Source organism: Pseudopodoces humilis, chromosome 12 (assembly GCF_049639895.1).
Source record: "Pseudopodoces humilis isolate 2021_Gansu_Grassland_sample_001 chromosome 12, ASM4963989v1, whole genome shotgun sequence".
NCBI classification, from domain to species: Eukaryota; Metazoa; Chordata; class Aves; order Passeriformes; family Paridae; genus Pseudopodoces; species Pseudopodoces humilis.
In genome coordinates, this window is record NC_142211.1 from 16,778,276 (window position 1) to 16,799,790 (window position 21,515).

The following is a 21,515-nucleotide window of genomic DNA, read 5'->3' on the forward strand; positions in this document are numbered from 1 at the left end:
GGAGCTGAAGGCGCGCCTCACCCAGTTTCGGTGATCAGCTCCTCTTGGTGGCCGCCAGCACTGGGCGATCGATTGGGTTCCCAAGACTGTCCAGGAGACAGACGAGTGGCGGACCAGGGGGGTCCGTGAAGAGTCCACAGGGAAGGACCACTGAAAATCTCACTGGTGAGTAAAATAGTGTGAAAAACGAAGTTCACTCCTGTAAATTTTAAAAAGTTTAATAAAGACAATAAGAGACATAAAATAAAGCAAAGAGTTAAAACGGCCGGGTGCCTTGGCGCGCTGCCAAGAGCACACCTGGTATCTCATGGATACCCCTTTTATCCCATCCTTGCTGTGAGGGGTTAATGCATATTCAAGCATGTCCCCTCCTGGTTCTGCCTTCTTGGATCATGCTTTTGCACAGTCTCAGTTTCTGCTGGTCAGCATAATTTTTTTGCTGGTCATCATTATTCTTGCTGCTCAGCATTTTTTGGAGTCTGGTTTCCTTTTTTCTGCAGATGGTCAGTTGTTGATAAGGGTGTTATAAATGCAAAGGCAAAATTGGGTTAAATAAAAGAACAATTTATTATAAAACAATTTTTATATAAAAAAATAAACAATGAGGAAAAACCACAATAAAATAAACAGCGCAGCGCTGGGTGGACAGGGGTCTATACCCAAAGGTATAGGTGTTCCCAAATCCACGAAGGAGGGTAGACTGTCCGGGGTTTTTATAGGGATTTTGTGTCCTGAGGCCAAATTCCAGGCAGGCACCATTCACCAAGGGTCCTTGATTGTTGGATGAATTGATTTCCTGGCGTTGGAGAATAGAGTCAAATAGACGTCCGGGCAGAGTCTCCTCATATGTAAAGAAGTTCTGAGTGTTCCTTGATTTCATTTTGGTTCAGGCCATCTGGATGGGATGGTTGGATCCGGTTGGAGCTGATGGATATCTCGGCTGGACTTTTTCCCTTTGTCTGCCTGATTGCTTCCCCAACAGTGGCCTGCAAGGCGGGGTGTTCAGGTCCGGTGATGAGTATCTCATCCGAGCCCTTCCCTGTCAGCCTGATGGCCCATGTCCTGTTCATTCTTTTCCGTTGATGGGCGCCGGCTAGGATCGTTATCTCTCGAATGGGAATTCGTGACTAGATCTGGGGAAGGACTTGTTGGCCACACTGTACTTTATATTTTATATTATTATCGCTACAAATATATTTATTTAGATCTCTACGAATTTTTGTAAGTTCATTTACCACAAGGGTCTGGGCCCCTCATCCTTCTTCTGAGGGCAGCTGAGCTTATCTTTCCCCCCTGCCCACGTCCTGGTACCGGTTTTTTTTTTTAACAGTTTGCTCTCCCTTTCCTGCTGCTGATAACAGCCTGTTTTCCACAGCTTGATCCTTCCATTGTCTTGCCTTGTCCGGATGAAACATATCTTTATTATTCAGAATTCCTATCTAAGCCTATAACTTACTAAGAGAGAAAAGAATATAGTGAAAGCATATAATATATATTTATCAGAATAATTGTGAAAAGCCAATATTTGCAACATGAATTCACAACAACTCCTCCTTTTATTTTTTTTATAAATCATTTGGCTTGAGCAATAATTCTTGTTTCCTAGCTTCTAGCACTCGTTCATTTTTCTCACAAATCAATTTAGCTTCTTCTAGCGGATCTTTCACATTATTTTGTTTTCTTAATATCATGATTTTTTGTGCCGTTCCAGATGTAGCCAATTTTGGGTCTGTAGGCATTGCTACTATTTGCATGCCCTGCACCACTTTGGTGATTAGTTGGATGAAACAGGGGATTAGACAAGGAAGGGATATTAAACCAGCTATAGCGCATAGGAGGAAGAAACCTAGCTTCCTCCACCATTCTGTCCCCAACAGGTTATTCCACCAATTGGTGGTCATCATTGACTCCCATTTTTGGACTGGCACATGGGCTATTTTTCTGATGTTCTTGGCGATATCTAGAACGGCATTTCCATTGTCATCAATTTGCAAACAACAATCTGATGTATTAAATTTCCCGCAAACACCCCCCTCTTCAGCCAATAGATAGTCCAAAGCCAGTCTATTCTGATATATTGCAGCTCTGGCTTGGCGTTGCTGACTGACTATTAATTCCATAGCCCCAGCTGTTTCATTGGTTATGATTTCTACTACAGCTTGGAGTCTTATAATGTGATTTAGCATGTAAAGTGGGGTTCGATATCCCCAACTTCCATCTTGTGCCCAAGTAGCTGGCCCATATGTTTCTAGTATGCGTTCAGGGGGCCATTCCTCATCTCCCCATTTTTGAGGTCCTCCAAACAATTCCCTTTTATTTCTTTTTAGGTCCTCATAAACCGGCACTCCCAATTGATCTCCATCTGGTCCTGGCAAAAGGAAGAATCCTGGTTGAATGATTCCCAGAGTACAACTCCCTTTCCATTGTGAAGGGAGCTTTGGGTATGCCCTTTTCCCACATATCCAAAATAAGCCATCTGGTGCCTTCCAATAGTAATTTTTCTGTTGATTTATATTTTCCCAAAATTTAGATATTTCTGGGATTCCAGAGTAGGGATTTTTCCCTTTACCATTACATCTGAAGAGTCTGGTTCGATTATCATACACACAATTCTTTTCTTTTACTTTTCCTTGAGTCCAATACAAAGTTGGTTCCTCTGGGATCCACCATGTAGAAGTTCCATTGCTAACCTTATACCTTTTACAGGGAGTTTTCCCTATTTCTTTAATAAATTCCTTACCAGTTCGCCATAAACATTCTTCCCCTATCACTGTTGAACTTAGAATCCATCCTTCTGGTCGAGTCCCCCCTCTTATATTGGTCCGGTTCCACTTAAGGAGTTCCACCGGGCCTATGCTACTACCTTTCCATGGCCATTCCTCCGTCATCAAGGCTCCTCCACAGACCCAGCAGTTCGTTATGTTAAGTTCTTTACTTATCCTCTCCCCTAAATCCACAAACAGGTTTTTCCCTAGTCTTGAGATATCTATTTCCCCTTTTAATTGCTGTTTGAGCCTTGCATACAGGTCCTGACGTGAGGTTAAGTTAGGTTTAGGTTTCTGTGTTGGTTTTATCTTTTTTCTTATCACTTGCTCTTTTATCAATTCTTGGGTCTTTCCCTTGACCGCCCCCGTGAAGCAAATCCATTTTTCCCCTTTTGGGCAAGTGCTTCCCAATCTAGTACCACTGACTCCTAAGTTTTCTGTGATCCAATATTTTTCTCCTTTATGTATACAGGCACTTAACTTGGATGGGTTATAGCAGTGACTATTGATATTGGTGTGGGTAATAAGAAAGAAACCCCGGCGTTTTTCCATGTAAAGTTTTCGATAGCATTTGTAACATGGCTTTGCTGGGGTCCCAAAAGGGAAAAGGATAAGTGACAGAAGAAGGAATAATAGGGGTCCAGTATGGCTTACACCCCCACCCATCCTGCCTATGAGGTTGCAGCTCACAGCAGGTGTTTTATATTCTTCTTGGTGCCGAGTTATAGAGGCCAATCTGGTCTTGCCCCCTATTTCCTTGTCACTTCCTCTTTTGTAATTTCCAAGCAAATCTCTTCTGACACCTTTTAACAGTAGTATCCCACCGTTCTTCAGGTATTTCCCACTCAACAGGCACCAGTAATTCCCATCCACAGAGCAGAGTTATTTCAGTTGCCTGCAATTCTGTTTGGATAGAGGATCTATTATGTGCTCAACACTCCCTACAACAAGAACGCCGATTGTGTGAGCTGCAATACCAATTTTTCCCACAACTTAAACACTTATATTTAACCCAGCTAGCATGTCCCGTATTGGGATGATTTATACAAGGTATATGGTGTGGCACTGATGGAAGTTGTGATTCTCCCCCTTCTTTATACAGATCACAGGCCAAAGCAAAAATATGAGGATTTCCCGACCGAAACAGCCCCGATCCTCCTGTTTGGAGAGGGAGTATTCCTCCCCAAGGTGGATATCGAAGGTATCTCAGAACTTGTCCAGGCAGGACTTGAAACCACTGATACAGGCTTGGTCTCACTTCCCAATTAGGCGTGATTCTTTGCTCATCCCTTGGATCCTGTGGATTGTCCCAGTTCATTACCACCCAGCCCCCGCTTTAGAGTCAATTTGGTATCACCCGGTTCAGAAGTTATAATCCACTCCTCAGGTCTTTTCACAGGTCCCTTGATTCTACTGGCGTGGATCCAACCTCGCTCCCTGGTCCGGATTGCAGCCTCCATTGTCAGCAGTACCTGAAAAGGACCTTCCCATTGAGGAGTTAAAGATTGTTCCTTCCATGTCTTTACCAGTACCCATTCTCCTGGATGAATATTATGAATTTTGAACTCCAAAGGGGTGGTTTGAGGGATCATTCCTTTTAGCCTTAGGTTTTCAAGTGTTTTAGCAATTGTGGTGACATATTTTCTGACACTTATTTCCCCTACTTCATAAGTGGCAGTTTCATGTCGGGTGATAAGGAAGGGTAGTCCAAACATCATTTCATAGGGTGACACTCCCAGGTCTGACCTGGGTTGTGTTCGAACCCTTAATAGAGCCAGAGGTAAACATTTTACCCAGGACATCTGGGTTTCAATCATTAATTTTGTTAAGGTCTTCTTTAAAGTTTGATTCATTCTTTCCACCCGGCCTGAACTTTGTGGGTGCCAGGGGGTATGCAATTCCCATTTTATTCCCAAGGTTTGGGTTATTTGCTGTAAGACTTTAGATGTAAAATGTGTTCCTCTATCTGAGTCTATTTTATTAATCATTCCATACCTGGGAATAATCTGTTCCAAAAGAGTTTTACATACCACATTAGCTGTGGCCCTGGCAGCGGGAATAGCTTCCACCCAGTGAGTTAAGTGGTCTACTATTACTAATAGGAACTTCCATTTTTGGACTTGGGGAAGTTCAGTGAAATCCACTTGAATACTTTGAAATGGCTGTAAGGCTAATTCACGGCCACCTAATGGTGTTTTTCTCATTATTTTTCTATTTACCTTTTGGCAAGTTATGCAGTTTTCAGTTATTTGTTTTGCTACCCCAAAAATTCCAATGCATCCAAAATCCCTTAGAAAGTGATCACACAAAGCCTGAGTACCCCAATGAGTTTTCTGATGCATATCTTCTAATATTTTCCTGGTGAGTGGCTTATTAAGTAACTGTCTCCCATCAGGGAGTTTCCACTTTCCAGACTGATCCCGTTCTCCCCCTATCTTAAGCAATTATTTTTCTTCTTTCTCACTAAATTTAGGGATTTCCAATTCTTCCCTGTCTGGGGTTAAAATTAACATTACTCGTTTGTCCCCATTTTCTGCCGCTTCTTTAGCCTCCTGATCCGCCAAGTTATTCCCTCTTATTTCAGGTGTCATTCCCTTTTGGTGTCCTTTGATATGTACTACAGCTATCTTCTCAGGCAGTTTTAACGCTTCTAAAACTTCTAAAATAAGTCCCTCATGTACTAGTCCCTTCCCTTTTGAGTTTAGTAACCCCCTTTCTTCCCAAATTTTCCCAAAGGTATGAATTACTCCAAAGGCATACTTTGAGTCAGTATAGATGGTCCCCTTTTTATGTGCTAAATGCTCCAGTGCTCTTTTTAGAGCATATAATTCACAAGATTGAGCAGACCAGTTTGAAGGTAGACTTCCTTTTTCAACGGTCTGCATATTTTCCCCATCAACTACAGCATATCCCGACATTCTTTTTCCTTGCAAGCATCTGGATGAACCATCAACATATATTTTTTTTCCCTCCAAAAGGGCTTGTTCTGCTAAATCTTCCCGAACTTTAGTTTGGCATTGTATGATTTCCAGACAATTATGTGCCAAATCATCTTTTGGTTCTCCATACAGAAATTGGGCCGGATTGAGACTCTTGCTTGTTTCTATTGTCAAATCATTATTGTCAATTAAGATTGCTTCATATTTTAACATCCTGGAGTCTGTTAACCATTTTTCAGCTTTTTGATTTAGCACATTTCGGACAGCATGGGGTGTGCATACAATTAATTTACTTCCAAAGGTGAGCTTACGGCTTTCCTCCACCAAAATAGCAGTAGCTGCTATTGCCTGAATACATACTGGCCAGCCATGGCTCACTGGATCCAATAATTTGGATAAAAAGGCTATTGGTTTCTTCACCCCCCCCATTCTTGAACTAAAACCCCGTGAGCTACTCCGTTTTCCACATTAACGTATAAATGAAAGGGTTTTTCTAAGGAGGGTAGGCTTAGGGCTGGTACTGAGGCTAGTTTCAATTTCAACTGTTCTAATTTATCATCATCATCTTTAGTCCATCTTATATTGTCTCTCCCTGTCAATTTCTCATACAAAAATTTTACTGCTTGTGTGTATCCTTCAATCCACAATCTACAATATCCCAACAGTCCTAGCAGTTTCCTAACCTCTTTCTTTGAAGAGGGAGGAGGAAGGGATAGGATCCCTGCAATTCTTTCAGGATTTAATTTCCTGCTACCTTTGCTTATCAGGTGACCAAGATATTTTACCTCTGATTCCACAAACTGTAACTTTCCTTTTGATACTCTGAGCCCCTTTTCCCCAAGAAAATTCAGAAGTTTTATAGTAGCTTCTCTAACTTCAGCTTCTATTTCTCCTGATATTAGGAGATCATCCACATATTGGATAATTTGTATTCCTACAGGAGTGGGGAAAGTTTGTAGTATCTCTTCTAAGGCTTGCCCGAATAGATTTGGGGACTCTGTGAATTCTTGTGGTAATTTTGTCCATCTTAATTGTTGCTTTCTCCCGGTATTTGGATCTTCCCATTCAAAGGCAAAAATATCTCGGCTTTCTTCTGCCAGTGGGCAGGCCCAGAAAGCATCTTTAAGATCCACCACACTGAACCACTGATGCTGAGGTGGGACTTTACTTAAAAGAGTATAAGGATTAGGAACCACAGGGTAACTGGCTCGTGTTCTTTTATTTACCTCCCTTAAATCCTGCACTAATCTGTAATTTCCATCAGGTTTCTTTACTGGGAGTATAGGGGTGTTATGAGGAGATTTACAAGGTTCCAATGTCCCATCCTTTATCAATTCTTCTATTACTGGCTTTAAGCCTTCTCTCCCCTCCAAAGAAATAGGATACTGACGTACACGTATGGGACGTTCTTCCCTTTCAATAGTGACCCTTATGGGGTCAATATTCAATCCACCCCTATTTCCTTTTCCAGCCCAAACTTCTTTGTTAATTTTCTCTTCATCTTCTTGGCCAAGTTTTAACACTTTGGCTGTCATTTTCCCTTCTACTGGGATAACCCCAATTCCTAATTGTATTTGTAAATCCCTTCCCAATAAGTTGCTGCCAGCCCCAGGAACTAGTAAAACATCTCCTATTCCTATTTTTGTTTCTCCTTCTATGACCACATTTTTAATGACAGGAACTTTAAACCCTTCCCCTTTTGCCCCTGTTACTTTTATAGTATCGTTACTTTTATAGTATCATTACTTTTATCACATCCCTTTGGAATATTAACAACACAAGTCCTTTCTGCCCCAGTATCAACTATAAATTCTAATGTCTCCTCTTGGGGGCCCACTTTTAAAGTTTTCAAAGGCTCCAGATGGTATTTGTCCCCCAAAAAATAGAGCCAGTGACTCCCCTATTCTTCCTCTGGGGGTGTCTCTTGAAATATCTTTAGATCCCTCCTTAAGTGAGGGCATTCTCGTTTAAAATGCCCTTCCTTTTTGCAATAAAAACAGGTATTCCTGGGTTGTCCCAGGAATTTTGATTGTGCTGGATTTTTATTTCTTCCCTTTTCCCCACTTCTAGCCCCTGAGTGTTTAGGAGGAATTCCTGAGGGTTTTTGATTCAGATTTTTCTGGAAAGTGTTTTCCCTCATAGTGGCTATCATGATTTTTGCTTCCACTTTAGCTTTTTCTTCATCTCTCCGTACATAAACCCTTTGAGCTTCTCTTAATAAGTCATTTAAGGGTTTGTCGTGCCAGTCTTCCAATTTTTCTATTTTTTTTCTAATATCTGGCCATGCCCGGGTGACAAAATTGACCCTTAGCAGGGCTTGTCCTGCTAGGGACTTAGGGTCTATTCCAGAGTATTGTTTCATATTTTTTCGGAGCCTTTCCAGCCATTCAGTTGGGGTTTCCTCTTTTCCCTGTTGTCCCTCAAAGGCTTTTCTAACATTTTGCCCTCGGGGCGCTCCCTCCTTTATCCCTTTGATTATCAAATTACGATAATCATTCATACTTCCCCTCCCAACTTCATCATTCTGGTTCTAATCAGGAGGTGCAGTTGGCAATTTCTGTTCTCCCGGTGGGCCTTGTTGGTTTTCTCTTTCCCATATTTTTATCTCAGCAGTTCTAATCATATCTCTTTCCTCTTGGGAAAATATTATTTTCATTATTGATTGCATTTCTTCCCAAGTGAAAATATTGGGCCCTAGGAATTGATCTAATTGTTCAGCCGTACCTATAGGGTCTTCTAATAGCCCTTTAATCTCCTTTTTGAAATTCCTAACTTCTGTAGAAGTTAAAGGAGCATTCACAAATCCCATTCCCCCCTGGACTCCTCCCATAGGTACTTCTCGTAATGGGAATAAATTGATTTCTTGGTTCCACTCTCCCTGTCTATCTGTTTTTACACCCCCCTTCCCTTGTTTTGTATTAGTGTTGGTAACAGAGAGGTTATCAGGCTGCTTTTGAGCTTTAATTGCTCCCCTTGTGTTCTGATATGGTGCCCCTTCGTTAAGAAGGGATGTTATCTGGGCGGCAGGCGCTGAACTCTCCAAAGGAAAAGAGGCAGAAACAGAGTCCGGCAGGGAAGCTGGGATCCCTAGTGCAGAAGGAGTGAGGGCGGGGCCTGGCAGTGAAGCCAGGGCCGCCTGTGCAGAGCTGCTGGGGTCCGGCATTGAAGCCGGAGCTGCTGCAGCCGGAGTGCTGGTGTCCGGCAGTGAAGCCGGGGCCGCCAGGGCGGGTGGAGCAATAGCCAGAGTCGGGACACGCAGCGCTCTCCCCGGTTCGAAGGGGGGGGCAGGAGTTCCAGGGATGGGTGGAATTCCCAGCATCAGCGGGGGTGGGAGGATTCCCAGCGCCATTGGAGGCGGAGGAATTCCCGGAGGCTGGGGAACCCCTGCGGCTGGCTGCAGCGGGAGGGCTCCCTGTGTTAGTGGTGGAGGTAAGACATCCAGGGGGTCCCATTTTTTTTTATTTTCTGTCTGCTCAACCTCTGGAGTTTTAGATACTTTAAAAACTCTGGCTCCCAGAGGTTCTGTGTTTCCTAACCAGCAAGAGGCATATTCTCTTTCTTCTGGATTGTATGGCTCTTTTGAATTCACAAATATATTTAGAGCCTGGCAGATCCAAGCCTCCGAGGACCCGTATTTTGGCCAGTAAACATGATCAGGTCTAATTTCCTTTTTTACCCACTCCTTCATGCAGAATTGGATCATTTTTACTTTGTCTTTCCCCTTTGTATCGGGATCTGTATCCCAATTTGCTAGTTTGACCCCGAGGGGACTATCTTGAGGTATATCCTCTGGTATTTTATTAATTCTTTTTTCTCTTAAGGCCAGCTTACTGGTTCTCTGTCCCATTTTTCCGAGTGTTCTCTGTTTCACCCTACTCCTTTTAAGTACCACTATTTAGAACACCAATTGTACTATTTTAGAATACCAATTCCACTCCTTTAAAACACCAGTTCACTTCTTTAAAATACCTATGTTAACTCCCTTAAAAAAAACACGAGTTCACTTCTTTAAAGCACTAATCACCCTTCACAGCACCACCAACAAAACCAACAAACCCCAAATCCCTCTCTCAGTGTTCTTGTTACAGTCCACCTTCCCCCCCTCAAGATACAGTTATACACGATCTCTCATTCACACATGCATTCTCATTTCTTTAATAGGCTTTCCACACTCACTTTCACTCACACCAAGACAATACAATAATAAGGTACCTTCAGTGTTGTTGGCCAACCCCCCAGATTTTCTTGGGTACTGTATCCCACACTTCCCGTGGTTTGCACCCTCAACCTGGCAATGTTCCCGGGGATTTATTAATTTTTATCCCCTTTTTGTCCCGTCTCCTAGTACACTGAACTTAGGAGAACTCCCGACTCCTTCCTTTCCAGGGGTCCAACCCCTCCCTGAGACCCCAGTCCCAGTAACCCCGGGGGGATTCTTTCACTCCTTTTTCATTCGCTTCGTCCAATTCCCGGCCTATTTTCTCGCGAAAGAGAGGAACCGCGGTAGTATGGACTCCGCTCTCGCTCCGCAGGTCTGGGGTAACCAGCTTGCGTCTCATTCACACACATTCATCCCCCCCGTTTCCACCCCACTGATCAGTACTTACCAATTCCTGTTCAGGTCCTGAAAGATTATGGGGTTTTGAAGGAGCGCTTTATTACTTTGATTTTTTTTTTTTTTTTATTTTTCTTTGCTTTACTTGTCTCTCTCTTGTCCTTCGGGTGTTGCCCTGCTACCACCGATGACACCAGAAGAGCCAAAGCGGATTACCAAAGCTGGCAGGGAGGCGCCTTCCCCCGCCTGGAATCTCCTGGTTTCCCCGGGGCGAGGTGTTTCATCCCGGACGAGCCCCCAATTTCTGTGAAAAACGAAGTTCACTCCTGTAAATTTTAAAAAGTTTAATAAAGACAATAAGAGACATAAAATAATGCAAAGAGTTAAAACGGCCGGGTGCCTTGGTGCACTGCCAAGAGCACACCTGGTATCTCATGGATACCCCTTTTATCCCATCCTTGCTGTGAGGGGTTAATGCATATTCAAGCATGTCCCCTCCCTGGTTCCGCCTTCTTGGATCATGCTTTTGCACAGTCTCAGTTTCTGCTGGTCAGCATAATTTTTTTGCTGGTCATCATTATTCTTGCTGGTCAGCATTCTTTTGGAGTCTGGTTTCCTTTTTTCTGCAGATGGTCAGTTGTTGATAAGGGTCTGGGCCCCTCATCCTTCTTCTGAGGGCAGCTGAGCTTATCTTTCCCCCCTGCCCACGTCCTGGTACCGGTTCTTTTTTTTAACAGTTTGCTCTCCATTTCTTGCTGCTGATAACAGCTTGTTTTCCACAGCTTGATCCTCCCATTGTCTTGCCTTGTCCGGATGAAACATATCTTTATTATTCAGAATTCCTATCTAAGCCTATAGCTTACTAAGAGAGAAAAGAATATAGTGAAAGCATATAATATATATTTATCAGAATAATTGTGAAAAGCCAATATTTACAACATGAATTCACAACACCCCCACCAGTCTGTGGTTTGTTGTGGACCTAAAGCAAATTCTGTAGCTGCAGCCTTGTGAAGATAGTGTCCTATGGAAAGACTGGGTATTTGTCAAGCACTTCCTCTGTGGAAGTTATGGGAAAACTTTAAAGGAAAGTATTTTGTTTTCTTTCCTTAATAAAAGCTATAAATGTTAAAGGTTATAAAATGTTATAAATATTAGAGTTTCCTTAATAAAAGTTAATTTCTTAGTTACCTCCCTACGCCTAGGATGAACTTGATGCAAAAACTGAGATGGGGAGTGGTTGGTTACTAAAAAATTAAGAAATGTGATGTGATGGGCTTGAGGCAGTGGCATTACTTGCTGCTGAACTAAATCATGTTCATACAGAGTCACCTGTTTTGTTTGGGCAAACTTCGCAAAAGAAAAATGTTAAGACAGTTTGCTCCACCCTCAGGAGTTGAGTTGTTTCAGTGTAGCCAAAGTCATGTTAAAGGAATTTTAGTGAAGAAGCATGGAGGAGCACAAGTCTGTTACCTTTCTAGACGCCACGTGTCTGTGGAGCTGTGGAGTTGCGGCTCTGGGGGTGGCTGAGGCCCGGGAGCTGACAGGGGGATGGGTATTAGTTGTTGAAGTTTCACATCAAATTAAAGCTTTGTTTCAAGTGACAGATCTGCCAGCTAAAGCAAGGAAAGCCATTTGCAGGATGCTTAGTCATGAATGGAAAGCAATTAGGAGGAGCGGGGAGGTTACCACAGGCCTGGTCAGCTCAGACAGCAGAGCTGTTTGCTCATGTGAGAGCCTGTGAATTATACCGAGACAAGACAGTAAATGTTTTTAATGTTTCTAAATATGCATATAGACTGATACATGCATTTGGGAAACTGTGGGAAGAAAGAAGTTTATTAACCTGAAGAGGAAAGACGTTGGCTCGTGAGAATTTAATCTCCCGCCTATTGGAGGTGGTGAATTTGCCAAAAAAGGTAGCAATGATGCACATTGGAGGGCACCAGGCAGGGTGCTCAGAAGAGGCAAGGAGAAGCAGACTAGCTGATGGGGAAGCTTGAAAAGGTGCATTGATGCCGGAGGTCTCTGGGATACTTCCCTTGCTCCCAGTGGCTGCCCCCTTGCCAGAAAGGTTGTGTTTTCCACTGGAGGAACTTGAGATAGTTGTGGGGAGTGGGGCAGAGGAAAAGGGGGGTGGTTGGTTTGCAGGGGATGGTGAGCGGTGGGTGCTGGAGCTCTGGCCTTGCAGTTGTTGAAGCACCTTCATGGGGGAGGTGCCGAGGCTCCCGAGGGATGGCAGAGGCCTTCCTCAAGATGCGTGCTGCTGTGGGTCTTTTTGCTCTGGCAAAGGGAACTATTGGGGTTTGCTTGATTTGTGCTAAAACCAATAACAGAGTTACAAAGAAACTTGCCAGAGGGAGAATGCCTTAGGCTGTACACCCCTTCCAGAGATGCCAGGTAAATTTCACTGAAATGCCCCTAGTGGCAAGATTTAAATATCTTTTGGTAATAGTATGTCAGTTAACAGAGTGGCCAAAAGCGTTCCCAGCCGTTTCGGCAACTACAGGGTCAGTTATTAAAGTATTTTTGGAACAAATAATTCCAAGATATGGAATTGTGGAAGCAATGAACTCAGATAGGGAAACTAATTTTACAAGAAAAATTCTTAATGGTGTGATGACTGATTTAAAGATACAGTAGAACCTCCACACTCCTGAGCTTCCCCAAAGCTCAGGCCAGGTTGAAAGGATAAATGAGGAAATAAAGAAACACCTTCTGAAGCTGGTTATTGAAACTGATATGCCATGGGTGCAGCTCTTGACACTAGCTTTGGCAAGAATAAGGGCCAAACCCAGGGAGGATATTCAACTATCTCCCTTTGAACTGATGTTTGGAATTTCTTATCCTTGTAATTCTCAGCCTGGGGCAGGAGTAGAGTTAAGTGATGTATATTTAAAACAATTTGTGGCCTGGATACTGTCTCTTGTGAAATCTCTTCAACAGGAAACTCAGGTGGCACAGATCCAGCCTTTGGACAATTGAGAACGAGGAGACTGAGTCCTAGTTAAGGAGTGGAAAGAAGCACCACTGGTGGCAAAGTAGCATGGACTTTTCCAAGTGTTGCTAATCACAGAAACAGCCGTCAAGACGGCTGGACATGGGTGGACCCATCACACTTGTTATAAATGCAATGGCAAAATAGGGTTAATATAAAAAGCGATTTATTATAAAACAATTTCAATCGCAAACAACGAGAGAAAAAAAAACCACAATAAAATAAATCAGCGCAGCGCTGGGTGGACAGGGGTCTATACCCAGAGATACAGATTTACCCAAATCCACGAAGTAGGTACTGCAGTCCGGGGTTCTTATAGGGGTTTTCGTATCCTGGGGCAAAATCCGGAGTAAGCACCGTCCAACAAAAGAGTTTGAATAGACTTCCCGGATCCGTTGAGCTGAGTCAATGGTCGGTGGAGCAGAGTCCTTTCACATGTGAGAGGCTCTGAGTGTCCTCCGATTGCATTTCCCGGAATGGAGTGGCCAGTTTGGGTGCAGAGGAGATGGATATCTCGACGGAGCCACTCTCATTGTCTGGTTTGATTGCTTGTGTCCTGCTTTTTATTTTGTGTTGATAAGCGTTGCTGCCGGTCGTTACTGCCCGACTCAGGAAGGTATCTGTGGATTATTTTACATTTTGCATCTTTACAGTATTACAAATATAACATATAATTCTTTATTCTCTTTCACGAATTTTTATCCAATGTTATATTTATCACACACTTGAGTCAAGGTCTCTGAGGCCCCAGAGGTTTGGACATCTCAGCTGGAGGAGAAGGATGGGAAGCCACGACTGACACTACACAGGAGTGGACTGGAGCAGTAGCTGTGTGTTTACATCAGGGGAAGCCCCGAGTGCCTACCCACAGACTGCCTGCTGAAATAGCCTGTATGGGCATCCCTACTCTCAGATCTCCAGATACTGGGAGCCAATCCATGCTGTCATTGCTTTCTTTATGCTAAGCTGTTTCTGTGCCTTCACTTGCCACAGGTGGTGTGGAAGACAACCTGAAAGTGAAAATTATGTTAGGAAATCAGATTATTACACTATTAGAATGTTTCTCTTAACAATTTTACCTTTATATTTTCAGTTAAGTTAGAGTGAAGTGAGTAAAGTGAGAAAATAATTTTTTAATCTTAAGAAAAGTAGTAGCAAAACCTTTAACCTTAGCAATTGTTGAGACTGCAGAGAGGCAGAGAGATCTGAAAACTGGCCATGGGTGGCCAGCCCGATCAAGCCTAATTGGTGAGTTAGCACCCTCAGTGAAGTCCACAAAAGAACAGGTTTTGGGAACAAAGAAGGACGTCCATGGCAGCTTCATTCTTCTGAAAGAGACATATATTGTCTAAATAGAACAGGAAGCATATATGTGAGAAAGAACATTTTGACTGGACTTTATCTTAGGGTTTAGATTATTGGACCCCCAACTTCCCTCCTTAAGGCTGTAAAATAGTGGGGCAAAGATGAATGACCACCTGAATGAATATCAAGTGCCAGAGAACCCATTTATAATTTAAATCAGATAATTAAGTTGCAAGCCATCTTTGAAATAATAATCAACCAGACAACTACAGCTCCTGACCTTCTTGCTGACCAGTCTACTCAGATGAGAAATGCAATATTTCAACATGAGATGGTATTAGACTATTTATTAGCAGAAGAAGGGGGAATGTGTGGCAAATTAAAGGACTCAAACTGCTGTTTGCAAATAGATGACAATGGAAAAGTGGTAAAACAAATAAAAAAAGGAATAAGAAAGTTATTTCATGTACTGGTCCAAACATGGAAAGGATGGGAATGGGACATGTTTTCATGGTTACCTGGTAGACTGTAGGTTAAACAAATGCTTTTTTTTCCTCTTATGTGTTGTAGCAACTCTAATCTTTTTACCATGCATGATGCCAAGCTTAGTATAACTCACTCAACATGTGACCAAAGGGATGCAGGTAGTAGCCATGCCTACTGTCCCAGAAATGGCTACAAAAGGGCAGAGAATGATGCCACTGCTGCTATAATTTCTAATGTCCCCTGCCTCTCTGTTACCACTGTCCGCCCTGCAGCAGCCAGGGAGATAAATTAGCTTGTCAAAGAAGAACCTAAAAACGAGCTGTTTCCCTTGCTGAGATGGCAGTAACAGCTTTATTTCTTGGGATCCTTCGGGGTGAGGTAGCAGGAGGGAAAGAGGAAGAGGTATTGATAAGCACCCCTTTTTGAAGACAGGAGGAAAGGGGTGGAGGGAATTTACACAACCAATAAGGGGAACTGGGGAGAACAAGATAAGGGAAAGAAACTTAAAATTCTACATTTTCGGGGGTACATTTTTTGGGTCATACCATTTTTCCTAACTGCATTACATCATCTCACCCTTATTATATAAAAATTTTTTGAAGGGTTATGAGATCATTTTGATACAGGTCATGAGTTTGTCCACCACTTGTGATTGACGGGCTGGTTAAGTTGCTTCTGGTCCGCTAGCTCTATGTGATTGATCTCTGGTGTAGTAGAGACTAATTTTTTGAGAGCTTTTAAAACTAAAGAATGGACAATCCCAAATGCTAGCATGATTAGAAACAGAACAACAAAAAACAACAGGATTGTTTTGATTATCGAGGTCCACCATCCTGTGAGTCCCCAGCCTTTGAACAGCTCACTAAACCAGTCCTCAGCTTCTTGCTTCACTTGTCCAATCAAGTTCTTCATCTCTCGGAGGGCTCCGTGGATGTTGGGATATTTTGAGGACAGGTTTAGGCAGCAAATTCCTTCAAATTCCTGGCATTCGTGTCCATGCAGCAGCAGAAGAAAATCTATGGCAGCCCGATTTTGGAGTGTGGCCTGTCTGGTAATCTCCTCATGTTCAAGGAGGGAGCTGAGGGCGACTGATGTCAAGTTGGCCTGTTTGATCACCCAGCACTCAAGCTGTCCTAATTCATCTAGTGCCTTGGCAGCTGCAACCCATGGAAGAAATATGGATGCAGCAACCCTTTTTGATTTTGCCCAATGAAATATATCCGAATCACAATTTGAGTCTAAAATATCAGTGCCTCTTTTGTGGATTTCATGAGTCGAATTGTCTTTCCTAGTCCATCTAATAATTTGGGTTTGGTTGGGTGCAAACAGGGACAGCCTCCCAAAAGTGCAAGGCCCCCCTCGAAGGCGAGATGGGACTCCTGCCCATGCTTTATCTCCACATATTAGAAATATACCTTTAGGGAGGATTCTTGGGTGTGAACGGCGAGGATCGTCTGCTATGGCCTGACTTAGCGTACCACACCATTGTTTTGCTTTCTATTCTTTTCGATACTGGATTATGTGATTGTATAGTTTTGTGTCTGGCAGTAAGTTGTAAATGAAGTGAACACAAAAGGGTGCAGGGGAAGAACCTAATAGCTCTAATTCTTGGGGCTCTTTATTAACTCTGGGCAGTACTGGTAACCACTTTTCTATAGGATTTTTCACTGTCACAGCTCGCCATTTACGATTTTCATGTGGTTGGTCACTGTGTTTTAGGCATTGTATTAAACTTGGGATAACTAAAGCTGGCTGTAAAATCTTCAGCCTGCAGGGGAATTCCTACCAGACAGGTAGACATAGGGTCTTTTGCTGCTGCAGTGGACATGCAGATATTGTCTTGTTGAAGTGTGTGTGCCAGGGTCACCCAGATGTTTTGTCGTGGCTGAGGGATGATCCAGGCAGTTGTAAGGCTGCTCAGCGCAAGCAGGATGACAGCTGAGGCAAGGCTCATCATGGGTTTGAGTGTGAGGTAGGTTTTTTCTAAAACAAAAGAAACAAACATTTTTAAAGCATATTCACAGTCAATGTAAGCAGGTCAGAGAATAACCAGAGGTTAGGAAGGTTTCTTCTTGTTTTTCCTGGCGGCGTCTTCTTTTGGAAGCGACTGCCACTTGTCTCTCTTCTTCTTCTGTTGGGGCTGGGTTTTTGGGTACAAAAGGCTTTACCCATTTCTGAGGAATCCATCGGGGGCTTGCAGGGGTGGATACACACGCGTAGCCATGCCCCCAGGTGACAAGTTCATAGGGGCCCTTGGTTTGCCAAGTTTCAGGGTCCCTGATTAAAACTGATGGAGGCTGTGACAATTTAAACTGATCACCACTGTTAAAATGCTGAGTCACAGGAGGATTCATGTTTTCAAATTAACAGTTCAGGAAATTGATGGTAGACATAGCTTTGCAAAGCTTTTGCTGTGAAGACATCCACACTGTTCCACTACTTTGCCTGGCTAGGACTTGTTTGAGCGTCTGGTGTGTACACTCAATCACAGCTTGACCTGTGGGGGAGTGGGGGATGCCAGTTTTATGTTCCACTCCCCACTGCTGGACAAATTCTAGGAACTCCTTGGATTGATACGCTGGGCCATTATCTGTTTTAATTTCTTTAGGGATCCCCAGCACTGAAAAGGCCTGTATTAAGTGCAGTTTGGCATGTACAGATTTTTCTCCCGCATGGGCAGAGGCATACACTGCTCCTGAGTATGTATCAATACTCACGTGTACATACTTAAGGTGACCAAAACTAGGGATATGTGTAATGTCTGTTTGCCACACCTCACAGCTTCCAAGGCCTTGGGGATTAACCCTGATGCCTAATGATGGCACTGCCTGGAGCGGGCAATTGGGACAGGTAGCCTCAATGGCTTTAGCCTGACCCTGTGTCAGCTGGAACTGACAAATCAGTCCTTGCACATTTTGATGGTATTGCTGGTGACTTACCTTTGCCTGTTAGAACACATCTGGGAGACGTATCTTTTCAGCTGGGGCAGCAAGGGAATCAGCTTTCTGGTTTCCCTCAGCGATTTCACCTGGCAAATGCGATCTTATATGCATCACATAGAAAGGATGTTCTCTATATGAAATCAAATAAATCAGTTTTGAGAGCAATCTAAAGAGATGTTTGTTCTCAATGTCCTTGAGAACTGCCTGCTCTGCTCTGGACAGCACTCCCGCTATGTAGGCTGAGTCAGTAACCAAATAAATTGGTTCTGAAAACTTCTCAAAGGCTCCTACCACCACAGCCAGTTCAGCTATCTGGGGTGATCCTTCTACAAACTCAACATCAGCTTCCCAAAGCTGAGTCTGTGGATTTCTCCAAGTCATCACCGACTTTGAGCTTTGAGCGGCCTACGGCTCCTTTTCTCACAAGGAATGAGGTGGAATTCCTCATGAAACAATTTGTGCCATGGTGTATGGACCGATATTTGCCCACTGTAGCTGTCCAGAGCTAACTGGAGGTTAGCATTACTCTGCAGCAGGTGCTAAAACATCTCCTTGGTCAGTTTCTCAGGAGAGTGCTTTCTTTCCCCAGAGAGTCTGACCGGGAGTTGAATACACACAAAGTCACAACCTGCCAGTTCCCACAGCTTCACTCTGGCCTTTTGGATCAGCTGAGCCATCAGCTCTTGTGGCTTGCTGATGGTTTTGGGTCATTGATGGGAGAGGAAGACCCACTCTATGATCAAGAGTGGATCTCTCTGCCCCTCAGCCCACTGGAATATCAACCCATGTAAATGTGGTAATTTCCCCAGGACAATAAATTTGAAAGGCAGCTCAGGTTTGAAGCAATGTGCCTGTCTTTCTGCCAAGGCCCTTTGTGCTTTTTCAATTGCAGTTTTTGATTCTGGAGTCAGCTCCCTGAGAGACAGCAACTCTCTCTCCCCTTTCAATAAATTGAGCAGGGGTCTCAGGTCTTCATTAGTGAGACCTAGCCAGGGTCTGACCCAGTTCAGTGACCCACATAGGGAATGGAGACCTGCTAGAGTTTTAGGATTGCTAATGATTTCAAATTTCTGTGGAACAGCAGTCTGTTTAGTGATCTCCAGGCCCAGGTATTTCCAAGGTGGCATCCTTTGAACCTTGTCTTCCTGCAATTGGAATCCAGCAGAGGTTAAAACTTTAACCACTAGGCCAAGGGTGTCTTGCAGCATGTTGTTATTGGGACAACACACTAACACATCATCCATGTAGTGCAAAATGATGGCATCCCTCTTTTCAGCATGCACTGGGGACAGAAATGACCCCCACATACCACTGGCAGATGAAAGGGCTCGCTTTCATCCCCTGAGATAGTACTGTCCAGTGGTACTGTTTCATTGGGGCTTCTTGGTTAATTGTGGGAATGGAAAAGGCAAACCGTGGTTCATCCTCTGGGGGCAGGGGAATTTGGAAAAAACAGTCTTTAATATCTAGCACTGCTAGTGTCCAATTTTGTGGTAACATAGTCGGGGATGGCATACCTGTTTGAAGAGACCCCATGTCCTCTATTTTTTTGTTTATTTCTCTCAAATCCTGAAGGAGGAGCCACTTATCCTTCCCTGGCTTTTTTATTACAAACACCGGGGAATTCCACGGGCTGGCTGTTTCTACTATGTGTCCCTTGACCAATTCTTCTTCCACCAATTTTTTCTAGCACCCCAAGTTTCTGTCTGCTAAGAGGCCACTGGTTCACCCAAATTGGATTATCATCTAGCCAAGATAGCTTTTGGACAGGACGCTCAACAGTGGCCTCCATCAAAAATCCAGGGGTGTCTCCGGAATTGTTAATTTCACTCCCCACTGGGACATGGTGTCTCTTCCCCACAGGGGGCACTTGTAATCAGTAACAAAAGGTCGGACATTTGATAATCTACCATCCAGGCCTTCAGTCTGGACAATAGCTTTAGAGATTTTTGCCAGTTTCACCCCTCCAACACCCTGTATTTTCCTGCCACGGGTTGCAATTCCCAGTGTGAAGGCCACACTGTTTCAGGTATGATAGTCACATCTGCCCCAGTGTCAATCAACCCTTCTACATGGACATGTTCTGATTTATGTGTTAGGTTACACTCCATAATGGGTTTGTCTTCACCTACCACTTCTGCCCAGTAGACTCCTGGTGCTTTGTCATCTACTGGGACTTCTGTTGGAACAGGGATCACTTGGGCTATTATCTGCCCTTTAGCTACATAGAAGGGTGGTTGAGGACATCTTGTCAAGAGAATGAGGTATGTTAGGTCTCCCTTAATTGTCATGGGAGCCACCTCCATCTCTATTGGTGTGTGTTCTGTGTCTCCAATAACAAAATACCTACTATCCAGTCCAGCCAGGTCTTGTGAATTGTCCTGCAGGTCCCCTCCAATGACCGTCCAACCGTTAGATCTGAAACAAAAAGCTTTAGCAGTTACAAATCTGAATTGCTTTTGCGGTTGCCAGATCTTATTAGGGAAGCGTTCCCCACAATTATGTTTCTGCAGTCTCTCACTCCACTCCCTTTCCTCCCCTTTTCCCATTGACATAGAGTCTTTTTCCTGTTTCAGGTCTGTCATATTTCTGTTCTCACACCTGGCAGTAAGGTGCTTTAAATTTGTTTTTTTTTTTGTTGATTGGCTATAGCTTCTTTCTGGTGTTTTCCTTGTTGCTGGGTTTGGGGACAGTTCCTTGCGAAATGTCCTGGCTTCTCTCACTGGAAGCAGCTGATGTGCTGCAGCTGTTCTGGTGACATCTGTGGCTTGTTCGTCCCGGGTGTTGCTGCTGCTGCAGTCCTTGGGTTGAATGGTCCTGGTTTCTTGTCATGTGCACTGTACAGATCTGCTTTCTTGGCACAGGCCTGGATCATGTCTGCTATGGTGGGTGGAGGATAGATGGGCAGCTTTAAAAACACTTTACGGCATGCCTCGTTGGCATTTCTTTGTGTCATTTCTTTAATCAATTCTGTTTGTGCTGCTGGTTCTTGTACTTGCTGTTTTATCTGCAGTCTGAGGTGGTCTACAAACTGAAAGGAACTCTTGGATGGGAGTTGATTAATAATAACATAACAGACTTGTGTTTCAAGTGTAGGTATTTTATTGTAAGCTTTTTCTGCTACTTCAGAGATTTTATCTAAAATAGGGTTTTTTAGCACTTGAGCCTGATCTTCAGGCTCAAACCACTTCCCCTCTCCACAGAGTTGCTCAAAAGCAATCTCATTGTTTTCTGCATCTTTTGCATCCTGTATGTTTTGCTTGAGTTCATCTAGGAGGTCTTTTAATGACCTTTTCCATGAACTTTCCCAAAAATCAAATTCAGTAGGTGTTAGGAGGCCCTTGAAGAAATCTTTGATGTCAGCAGGACCTAATTCCTGAGATTTTAAAGTAGCTTTGATCATTCTTTTTAATATTTCACTATTTTTGCCGAATTCACTTTGTATTTTACATATCTCTCTGATATCATGGTAAGAAAAAGGCTGATACTGTCTATTAGTTCTTTTTTTACCAGTAAATATCACAG

At 43.4% G+C, this 21,515-nt stretch overlaps 1 pseudogene; it reads right to left on the reverse strand.

The window, feature by feature from the left end:
- Positions 1–15,675: 15,675 nt before the first annotated feature.
- On the reverse strand, positions 15,676–17,002 carry LOC148183444 (uncharacterized; annotated as a pseudogene).
- Positions 17,003–21,515: the final 4,513 nt, after the last annotated feature.